The 12335-nt window shown below is 39.2% G+C and overlaps 1 non-coding gene across 1 annotated transcript; it reads left to right on the forward strand.

Annotated features, from left to right (window-relative positions):
- The first annotated feature begins 7894 nt into the window (after nucleotides 1–7894).
- LOC118974122 (small nucleolar RNA SNORA42/SNORA80 family) lies at nucleotides 7895–8017 on the forward strand. Its single transcript, XR_005063720.2, has one exon. It is a non-coding gene; the product is annotated as a small nucleolar RNA SNORA42/SNORA80 family (small nucleolar RNA).
- Nucleotides 8018–12335: the final 4318 nt, after the last annotated feature.

The raw sequence follows: 12335 nt of genomic DNA on the forward strand, positions 1-12335 counted from the left end.
TACATAAAGCAGGAAGTCTCTCCACCCCCTAAAGTTACTAGAGGCTCATGCCCTGGCTTTGATTACAGGTTGTATAAACTGGTTAGGGGAATCATCTCAGTCATGTATGTGTACATCAGCTTCCTTTCATCCTTTGCTGTTGACAACCAGGAGGTAGAGTCTTATCAAGCATTAAATTGATCACCAGAGGGCAAGATGGCTTATTGCTGCTTATCTAGTTTGAAAAGAATTGAGAAAGTTCTGTCTTGGCACACTTCAGAGAATTAGTTAAACTGAGAGCTTTCAATAGTTCTTTGCTCTCTTCTCTGCTCAAAAGCAGCTAAGTTTCATGACCAGTAGCACAGGCTTTATTGTTCCAATAAAATGAGACAAAAAAAGACAGCTTGAGAATATTGGTAACTCTCAAGAGATCTCTTTATCTCATTATCAGATAAAGATCTCCTTATCAGAATAGCTCAAAAGTACTTTGAGAATATTAGCTACTAGAACCATAAATAACTGTCAAATCTTCATATCATTTAATTGTATTTCTTGGGCAATATCGACTTTCTGCTTCATAACACACTGTACTATCGTAAAGTTCCTCAGCAGTAGAGTGTATGTCTCATTCCCATTTGTATCTATCTTATTGCTTTGACCCTTATAAACAAGCCCTTATGAAGTGTTTAACCTTTTTCAGACACTGGTTAAATGAGATGATGTGTTTGTAAGTCAGTAGTCAATGGATAATAGCAAAAAATACTTGTGGAACCCACATTATCTGCCTCAACCAGCACCAGCCTGTGGAGTTGGGTGACTGGTTGACTGGTGAGGCTATACATGCTGGGCATATGCCATGACATGCAATGAGTGCAGGCTGACACCTTGAATTGATGGCCAGGTTGAGATGCCCCAGCAACTTCCTTCTCAGGATATGTTCAGAATTATAGCTTTTATTCTGACTTCAACCCCTCTCTGAGAGTCAGGCAGAACATTTCAGTTTCTCAAGCCAAAAAGCTTGTGTTTTCCATATTAAACAGATCCCTTCAGTACATAAGGTAACTGTGAAGTGGTGATGTCATTCAACACAAAGTTGATTACACTGCAGCCGATTTCTGACATAGGTGGAATTGTATCCCAATCAGGAGCTATTGTCTCTCACCAACCCCAATTGAAATTGCACCTGTGCGCTTCTTACAGGCTGTGCCTTGAGCACGACGGATTTCAAAGCTGTGGCGAAGGCACTGTTGGGGGTCCTATGCCAGTCGGCTTGGAAGCATTCACAGCCCCATACCCGAAGCACCTCTATGGGTACAAGGAAGATGCCGCTCCCAAAACCACTCATTGTTGGGATCTGAAGCTCCATGAATAACCCAGTGATTGCATTCTTGAGGAGAGGTTCTAGCAAGGTGGTTTCAGACAGTCATTCAGGGAGGGTGAAAAACCTATGAGGAGAAAGCAGAAGAGTTCAATTTACATGGGACTACAGTAAGCCAGAACTTAGGTGTGCCCATTAGGAAGGACCTTAGGTCACCTATTTCTGATGGCTCAAGATGGAGCCATTATATTATATTTTAAACCTGGGCAAGGTCATAGTGTGGTGAGATGTACTCAGCATCCCTTGGGTTCATCCCCCATAGTTTTCTTTGGGCTGAAAGCTCACCTGGCACGGTTTGGCTTCACTGCCCAGGTTATGCTACATGGACAGCAGTGAAATCAATGAGTAGCTGAGTGGCAGAGCAGTAAGGGGCGTTCAGCGAGGAGGGCCTGGGCAGTGGTTCTCAAGCCTGTGGACACATGAGAATAGCTAAGAGATCATATTATAAAGACACACTCTTCTACCCCAACCTAGACCTGCTGAATCTAAGTTGTCTGGGGTAGGGGGATGGTGCCTGAAAATTTGAAATTTAAATATAAATGTAATGCTGAAGATGACATAAGCAGTCATCTCTTAATAGTTATTACCATGTGGCAAGCACTTCCAGAGTGCTTAAGTTCATTAACTGATTTAATATTTACAACAGTCCTCATTCCCATCTGTGGATGAGGAACAGAAGGTAAGTAACTGGCTCAGGGTCACACAGCTATATAATGACCCAGCTGGGTGAGGCTGGGACTCAGGTGAGGTCCCAGCATGATATTTAAGGAAACTCACTCAGAATATTCAAGCACCTCTCAGGGAATAAGGGCCTCCTTAAATTTTGTGCCCCAGGGGCCTCATTTGCCTCGCTTGAGTCCTGGCCTCTGAGCTGGGTTTGAATCCCAGAAGCCTCTCTTCAGAGCATAAACTCTTAACTGTAAAACATGCAAATGCCGCAGAGAAAAATCTAACATACATAACTTTCCTCCCTCACCTCTATGTGATAGCCAAGGATCTCCCTTCAGGAGAACCTGCTGCAAGAAATGTAGTTGGTGGAGATCTTCCAAAGCCAGTTTCAGAACCTGCCATAGCTTTCATGCCAAGGCTGTGTACTTCCAGGGCTAGGGGGTAATTTTTGCTGGACCATTCCTGCCCAACATAGTACTGCTCTAAAGGACAAAATCTGCTCTGGCGTCCATATTAGCCCGGCTAAGACTGTGTCAGACCTCCACTATAGTTTAGCTCTTTCTGCCCAATCCCCTTTCCTGCTCTCAGACCAGCATCACCATCAGAACAATTTCTGCCTTCTCCTGCTCCTCTCCTCTTTCTCCTTCACAATTGTTTCCACTAATAAATCTCCTGCACCTCTAATTCTATCTTAATGTCTACTTCTTGGAGAACCTGGAATGACACACCACATCTCTCTATTATGTTAGTAGATTTGATATATTTTTGGCTGAGACCCATAGTAATAAAAGACTGTTTCATCTTGTAACAGTATGTGTGTGTATCTATCTATCAATCATCATCTATCATCTATCTATATGAATATGTATCATATATATGGAAAAGATTTCAAAAACAACATGCAATGCATGATTCTTTTCTATCTCATTTTTTATAGGAATAATTCCTGGTTATAACCTACTAATGTGCATTCAAGACCAAACATACTAGACAGGCCATTTCCTTTCACCCACAGGCAGCACTTGGTGATGCTCACATGACAGGAGCATGGACATTTGATTGGCTCCTCATCAGCCCAGTGCAGGAGACTTCTTGCCTTTTATTGATCTTCCCAATGGTCTGTTTCTTACATTGGCTTCTTTCCTGTGGGATGTAGCCCTACTTTGATTAGTGTATACTATGACCTCAAGGAAATGAATGCCAAATCAAAAGATTTATATGGGCACTTTCTAATTTGTTTTAATGTCAGGAGCACCTGGAAGCCAGGACTCTTATTAGAATACTTAGATTTAGTACATTTAAGATCATAATCCACAAAATGTGTGTGGGTGCATTTACTTATTTAATGAAAACCCATTTCTTATGTCCTGCATGAATACTAGGCTCCCCATTGTTCAGTTGATACTTGCTAGGGCTCAGTATTAGAAAGCAGAGGCCAGTTCCTAAGATTAAGAAATATTTATTGGATTAAAAAATTTAAGCCAAGAAATTCTATCCATTTAATATTTGGTTAATTAGGGAAAGTCTGATTCTTTTTTTTAAATTTTAGTTCAAGGAATTCATTTGTCTTCAGGAGCATGTTTTGAGAGGCAGTAATTCATATTGTGGATACTATGTTCCTAGCCTGTGTGGTTCACCAGGACATTCGGCTCATGAATTTGAAAAACATGTCAGAATGTTCAGTTTGTTAATTTTATTTTGAGATATCTAGCCTAGAGAAACATTCAACGTTATAGAAAATGATTTGTGCACGAGAATGTTCATCATGGCATTATTTATAATGTGTAAAATTGGGAACAACCTTAATTTCCAATAGGGTAGGTTTAGTAAACCATGATACATCCATAAGAAAATGTGATAGGGCAACACTAGCTTGCATTTATTTTAGTGACAGAGCAACTGGTATTCCCTTTAGACAGAGCATTAAGTGTCCAATTTGCCATTTTCTCCACTCTTCCCTATTGTCTAATACCCAGGTTGCTTCTCTTAACTACTTTTGCTGCCTGGCCCTGCTAGGCATTGAGGTTTTGATCCCTGGCTGACATGATACAGTCCAAATATTTTTGCATGGTATGGACTGAATAACAGTCCCCCCAAAGATGCCCATGTTTAGTTTATGGAACCTGTGAATATTTTACCTTACAAGGCAAAAGGGACTTTGGAGATGTGATTTGGTTAAGAATCTTGCGATGAGAGAATTTCCCTGTATTATGTAGCTGGGCCCAATGTAATCACAGGAGTCCTTTTGAGATAGAGGCAGAAAGGTCAGAGTCAGAGAAAAGATGTGGATGGAAGCAGAGGCTGGAGTGATGCACATTGTAGATGAAGCAAGAGGCAATGAACCAAGGAATGCAGGTAGCCTCTAAAAGCTAGGAGAGGAAGGAAAGAGAGTCTCCTCCAGAATCTCCAGAAGAAATACAGCTCTGCTGACACCTTGATTTTAGCCTGTAAGACCCATGTTGAATTTCTGACCTCCAGGATGTAAGTGAATAATTCAGTATTATTTTGAGCCACTAAGTTTGTGATGATTTGTTACAGCAGCAATAGGAAAATAATGCACATAGCATTCAAATTGGGTCAGTACCTGAATTCAGCTCTCCCCTTATTTGTTTCCCTCTTTGCTCCATTCTCTGTCCACCCTATAAGCTCTCCTCACCAAATTCCTCATCGTTTCCCAGGACGTCAGGGTTTTCACACCTCCATGTCTTTGTGTCATTCCTTTTGCCTAAAATCCCTTCCTCCTCTCTGTCAAGGTCCCAGAAGAGAGAGGGGGAGTATTAGTATTCTCAGTATTTGTAACTAGTAAGAGAATTTCTTCTACCTACAGTATGGATAAGCCGAGATTGATGAAAGACACCAGGATCATTCCTTAAGTTTCCTACTTGAAAAAGTAGAGCATATAGGAATCTCATTAACATACCCTAGAAGAACTAGCTGAAGGTGTTGTTGTGGAACAACAAGCATGTTGTGGAACAGATGGTGAGTCCTTGGCACAGAGTCCCTCAGTGTCACAGAGCTACAGCCCCGGGAAGCCAATACAATGGCAGGAGTAAAGGCCAGCAAGGAAAAGTGGCCAGTGGTGTGGCCTCCCAGAGACAGAGCTGTTTTCTTCCTTTCTGTGTTTCCTAAATTTTAGGATTTAGCACTTGGTTAAAATACTATGTTAACCTAAAAGATTAGTTGGGACTGCAATCAACCTGTTTCAGTTTTACCTGTAGTATCAACAGGCTCAATAGGAGTGGCTGCCCACACTGGAACAGACAGAATTGCTCCACCTGGCACCACCCACATCTACACTGATTCAGGCAGCCAGGGAGCCCCTCCCTCCACCTGCCTGCTCAAATCGGCTTCTCCTGGGCTACTGGGCACCACTCAGTCAGAGTCCTGGCTGGGCTCACTGCCAAGTTTGCTGAGCTGCTCTATTTTCCAAGAACAACAATGCCAACAGAGTGACCTAATATTGTTGAGGCCCCTGCAACAATTTGCCAGGGTCTTTAGGTATGGTACGGATCATACATACCTAGGGAGGATACAAATCATGCCCTGGGATCAGTTCCCTGCATTTTGCCAGAATAGCTTGTTTTGAAGAAGGGAGACATTTCCACTTTCAGATCTGGTGTCCATTCATTATATTCTAGACAGCTTCTGTTTCCACAGGCAGAAGCACCACCTTAGGCTCTGGGCTCACCCTGCCCCCAACAGTTCCTCTTTACGGGACCTTTGAGTATGGTGTGTCACCATGCAACACTACAAGTCTCAGGTCTTCCATAGCATCCCTTCTCCTGGTGCAGCCTGGGACAGGCAGGGAGATGTCAGAATCCTGACATTCTGCTGCCATTGCTCCTCTGCTGAGTTTGCATGCTGGGAGCCACTTCCAACAGTTGCAACTGGAGATAATTTTCATATGCCACTCCTAGCATTATTAGTCCATCTAGTGTGTCTCAAAGGGAGTAAGCGACAACCTTGTAAACTCGATACTGTTTAGTGTTTCAGCAGCCTTCCAATTGGCTTCTGAGGACCTGTCTTTCAGGATTTCTTCACCATAATTAGCCCTTGGCATACTTTTAGCTTGTTTTCAGGATATTAAGGAATCTAAGTGGACGGACTCTGTTTAGAGATCAGTGGAGATAAGGGGAACACAGCATCACAGGTGCCACAAAAATCACCCCCTCACTATAAACCAGAGGCAGCTTGGATTTTCTGATATTCAGCCAGAACTTTCCAATCAAGACATCGATAGTGAGGGAGAGAGGTCACATTTCCCTGGCCACCGTTTTTACGTCTCCAGTAAGTTTGCTCTATTTCTGATAACAAAGCTTTCATGCGCTGAACCATCAAATTCTGTTCCTCTGAGATCTTTGCGATAGACTGATTTCTAATCCTAGATGATGAAATTTTTTCTTTTTTCTCCATTGTGTCCTCACAGGTATTTAAGTGGAAAGTTGAAACAGGTTGCATTTGGACCTGCCAGCTATATTGCTTGCTGAACTGAAACTTCTAGATGTAACTTTGAAAAGTTTGTTTTGTCCTCTCTGGTTCTCTCCTCAATGTTTATCTATTCAGACAAGCCCATTTTATGGATTATGGAACAGAGGTAAATGGGAGTAGTTATGGAGAATGAGGAGTTTCATTCAGTACTTCTTTTTTGTTGTTGTTCAGAAAAGAAATTTGATTTGAATGGAAAGCCCAGAAAGCCTTTAGCTTTTACATTTATATGCTTGCTGGAGTTGTGGTGCCAATTTTTATGTGCTTTGGATGAGAGGGAGGCAATTTGTGGTTGATTGTGCATTTACAATGCAGTGTGTGGTTTCTCATGAACAAACAAACAACAGATTGCATCACATGTCTACTAATGACATATTCTCTCCCGTAGTGCATGGCAATGCTTGAATACTGAGAAATTGTTTTAAAATCTGAAGGGCTTTCTTTTGAAATCTAGCTGCCACTTTCTTTCTCTATTCCCTGTTCAGTCTCTATCTTTGAAAGAAAAATCTGCACCTGCAGCCATATCCCCACCCACACTCACTCCTTCTCTCACTGGGTTCTGGGCCACCATCATTCCATAGCAGCTCATTTCAAAGGTCATCGCTGACTCCTCAGGGCCAAATTCAACCTCCACACTTCCCAAACCTTGGCTCACCTGATCTCTGTAACACCTGATTTCATGTCTTCCTTCATAAGGAAAATATATGTGAACCAGGTTGAACTGTCTCAGTTCAATATCCTGAAATTATCCATTCTTATCCTCCCTTATGAGGATATGAACCCATCTTTTGTTCAAAGATCTGTTTTTGATACTTTTCCCTTCGATTTCTTCTACTATCTTACTCTATCAATAGTTTGTCTTTCCTATACTCAGCATTCCTTTATCTACTGCCTCCTTCCAAATCAAACTATGAACATGTTCAAAGGCATCGAATCTTTAACACACACACACTGTCTCTCTCTCTCTCTCTTCATCCTTGATCTGTATTCTTTTCAACGATTAGACCATCTGTCTTTCCTTGAACAACTAAATTGGTTGACAAAACAGTTTCCACTTGCTATCTCCAAATTCTCACCTATTATTTTCTCTTGAAAATTTCAAATGATTTTTTTGGCATCTAACGAGATGATTATATGTGTTTTTTTTTCTCATCTGATCCTTAGAGTTTTTTAAATTCCATCTTTTATTTGACATTTTGCATGTCACAATTATTTACCCCGGTGTTTTCTTCTAAGAGTTTTATAGTTATAGCTTTTACATTTAGAGTTCTGGTTTTTAATTTATTCTTGTCAAATTTGGGATTTATATTTTCCTAGAAAGTGGTTCTGACAGTATTTTCCCCAGACCAGCAGCATCAGCACCTCCGAGAACTTGTTAGAAATGCAGTGCCTCTGGTGGGCCCCTCTCTGCGGGCCTCTCAGAGCATGCCAGGAAAATTGCAGCCTCAAACTATTTCCCAGCCTCCTTACCTGTGGGCTGTGAGCACTAAAGGGGGTTGTACATTGTGGGGGGTGGGAGCCAAAGAAATGCAATGTCTCACTCCCCACACCACTGGATCAGCAACTCGGGGAGTGGTACCCAGTAATCATGTTTACAAGCCCTCCTGGAGATTCAGATGCACAGTCAGGTTTGAGAATCATTATTCTGCAAATGCATCCTTTTCATCCATATTTATTGAGCTAATTGGTATACAGTGTTATTTGTTCTTTTTGTTAATATTTTTGAATATTAAATAATATCTTTACTCTTATTACTAATGTTGTTAGTTTTGTTCTCTTTTAATTCATGTTTATCATATTTGCCGCAAGTTTGAATATATTATTGGTTGTTTTAAAGAACCAACTTTCTTTTTCTTGATCAACTTTTCTGTTTTTGCTCTTTTGATTGAATTAATATTTGCTTTCACCTTCATTGATTCCTTCATTTTACTTTATTTTGTGGTTCCTTACATAACTTTCTGAACTGAATGCTTTATTTTTAATCTTTCTTCTTCTTGGATACAATACATTTATAGCTATAAATTTTCCTAGGTGTTCACTTTGGCCTCACCCACAAATTTTCCTGTAATAGTCTCACATCATTGTTACTCACTTCCAAATAGTTCATAATTCCAATTTTGATCTGCTCTTTTATATAGGAATTTCTTTGAAAGGTTTTAAAAAAATTTTGGAGGAATATTTTGTTTTCTTTTTCTGACAGTAAATGTAATATACCATACACATCTGTATAAATGTACATTTGTTTTGTTGTTAATTGTTCCAATATGGTCTGAGAATTTGGCCCTTTTGGGATTTACTGAGATACTCTTTGTGGCCTGACATTTGATCATTTTGTAGAAAGATTTTTTTCTCTCTCTCTGAATATTCACATATAAGAGAATGAAACTCTGTCTTACACCACTCACAAATTTGACTCAAAATGGCTTAAAGACTTAAACATAAGACCTGAAGCCTTAAAACTTCTAGAAGAATGCACAGGGAAAAACCCCTATGACATTAATCTTGGTGAAGAATATTTGGATATGACACCAAAAGCATAAGCAACAAAAGCAAAAAAGACTATCTCAAATTAAAAAGTTTCTGCACAGCGGAAGAACAATTAACAAAATGAAAAGGCAACCTACAGAATAGGATAAAATATTTATAAACCATGTATCTGAAAATGAATTATTATCCAAAATATATAAGGAACTCATACAGCTCATAGCAAAAAAAAAAAAAATCTATTATAAATTGAGCAGGGGAACTGAACACACGTTTTTCCAAAGAAGACATATTAATGCCCAACAGACACATGAAAAGATGATCAACATCATTAATCATTAGGAAAATGCACATAAAAACCACAATGAGATATCACCTCAGGCATATAAGAATAGCTATCATCAAAAAGATGAGAGAGAACAAGTGTGGATAAGAATGTGGAGAGAAGGGAACCTTTATGCACTATTGGTGGGAGTGTAAATTGGTACAGCCACTATGAAAAACAGTATGAAGATTCCTTAAAAAAAATTAAAAAATGTTCACCACATGATTCAATAAAATCACTTCTAAATATATACACAAAGGAAATGAAATCAGGATCTTGAAGAGATGTTTTCACTTCCATGTTCATGACAGCATTATTTATAGCAGCCAGGGTATAGAAACCTAAGTGTCCATCAGCAGGTGAATAGCTAGAGAAAATGTGGTATATGTGTGTGTGTATGTATATTTATATATATAATAATTATTTGAGTTCTGAGGTGATAGCAGTGTTAATTAACCCTGTTGTGGTTATCATTTTGCAATATACAAGTATCAAATCATCACTTTGTATACCATAAACTTACACATATTACATGTCAATTATATCTCAATAAAGGTGGGAAAAAATAAATGTGGGTCATAAAAACCAACAAAGAGAATACTTTTTCAACAGATGTTGTATAGGCATCCATATAATTTAACATTAATTCCTGACAGAACTCCTTTTACAGATAAGATGACAATGTTTTGGTTTTTTTTAAGATGATAAACATGAACACACTCTTGTGAAATACTGGAAGATTCCCATTAAAGACAAGCACTGGAGTATATCTACTGTGACCAGTATTATTTAACATTTTCCTGGAAGATGAAGCAAAAACAAGTCATGGAAAAAAATTCAGTTGGATAACTATTGGAAATGACACAACAAAATTATAATTTCCACTGTACAGACAACTAAGAAAATGAATTAATAAAAATTTACTAAGATGGTCAGTTCAAAATGATATGTACAATAATTAAAGATTTTGTACATGCTGAATAATGCAGTTTTATGAAAATATAACAGTTTTGTTAAAAGAGCCCATTGACAATAACAATTAGAAAACAGGATTAAACTTAATCAGAAATATTCAGAACCTTCTAAAATAAAGCAAAAAAGAAAAAAATAATAATTTAAAGGAAAGAGATCATGTTCCTGGATACTCAATATCATAATAGTTGATTACAAATAAAAGGATACATTTGGTGAAATTGGTAACATGGCTGGTGGTACCTGATACTGATATTCTAAAGTTCATGTGGGTAAATAAACAGTAAGAGTTTATAAATTTACAAAATGAATCCTGGTACAGGGAATCCATAGTATGAGATACCAAAGTATATAAACTTCCAATAATTAAGACTGGAAGCTTCGGCTTGCAGCTATGATGGAATACCTTGCTGTAAACCAGTGCTCTTGCCCAGAAAACAAGAAATGCCAGGTAAAACACAGAAAGTCCATTTGAAGACACTGGCAAGCTGCCAAGGCAAAGAAGCTTCTAGAATGGTATCTTAAGTGCTGAAAGAAAATAACCAGAATTCTATCCTGTGAGAAAATAGTTAACAGTGTAGAGTATGAGATCTGAAATAAGCAGATACTTCCATAGAGTTGACTAGCATGTCTGAGATCTTTTAATCGCTTTGAAAACTTCCTCACTAATATTATGATCCCAATGGTCTCTGGATTAAACCTTTGTTCAGGACCCATCCTCAGAGTGGAGTAGAGAGGAGGATGGGCAGCAGAGGCCTTGAATATCTCTTCCTCATCTTTCCCACAGAGACCAACATTCCACCTGGTTTTTGTTCTTTCTCTGCTTAATTCCAAATACTGTGTGGGGAAGACTGTAGTCCCTGAGGTTCTGGCTCACTTTACCCAACTCCTGACATTAGATAAGAATTCACTCCGTATTCCTTTCTCCATCTGGAGTGAAGGTCAGTGACCTTGACCAGCTAAAGCTACAGATCAGGTAATACAACATATTCTAAGTGTCACTATGGCCGTCCTTACCCAGTGCCAGGACTCTGAAATGTCCTACATGGGCTGCTTCTTTCAAAAATGGCCTCAGGCCCTCTCCTCACTCTCCTTACTAAAAAAGATTCAAGAAAAGGCTGCTCTCTTCTCTCACTTCACCTCAACAGAAGATATTTTACCCCAAAGAGAAAGCTAAGTCCTGAATGTTTTGAAACTCCTTTAAACTGATTTTTCAAAAAAGAAGTTAAGGTTTGGAGAAGACACTTTAGCTTAAAACAACATTTCTTCTGGCTGTTTTAACATATGCATTTACCCTTTAAATCAATAATTCCAATTCTAAGAATCTATCCCAAATATATCCTTGCAAAATAAATTAATGCACAAGGCCATTTTTTACCACATTTTTTTAAGTATCAAAAGACTGGAAACAACACAATGTCCAGCCATAAGTGACTGGTGGACATAGTGAAAGGGAATTTAACACTGGAAAATTGCTACAGAGTATTAAAAGAGCTAAAGGGTTAATGGGACAGTAGGGACACCCAGAGATAAGCAGGCAACTACCACCATCTCCAGGGCTAAAGGGACAAAGAAAAAAGATGGTATTATTAGCTGGGACTAGAACTCGTAGGAGATGTAGCCAGAGATGCAGCCATGGCAGAGGACAATGGGAAACCTCTCTTCTCCTTCAGCCCCCCACCTCCCACCCCTACAAATGTCCTGCAGCCAGTTAGCAAGAAAGCCTGGGTTTGCACAGGTCAGCCTGGGGGAAGTAAGAGGGCAGAGAGTGCAGCTTAGACTCTCAGAGACAGTTTCCATTAGCTGCCCCTCTTCTTCCTAATACGGGTCACATTTCCCTATTTCTTTGTATATCTCATAATTTTTTACTGAAGACTATGTATTCTATAATACATTGCATTTTAACACTGACACTATATAATAAATTATAACTACTCTGGGTTATGATTTTCTCTCCTGACATTTGTTTTTCTTATTTTGTTTAGTAATTGCCTAGGCTAACAGTAGCATTAGTCTCCCTGATGGCTGGGAATGTCTCCACTC

Source organism: Manis javanica, chromosome 1 (assembly GCF_040802235.1).
Source record: "Manis javanica isolate MJ-LG chromosome 1, MJ_LKY, whole genome shotgun sequence".
In the NCBI taxonomy this organism is placed as follows: Eukaryota; Metazoa; Chordata; class Mammalia; order Pholidota; family Manidae; genus Manis; species Manis javanica.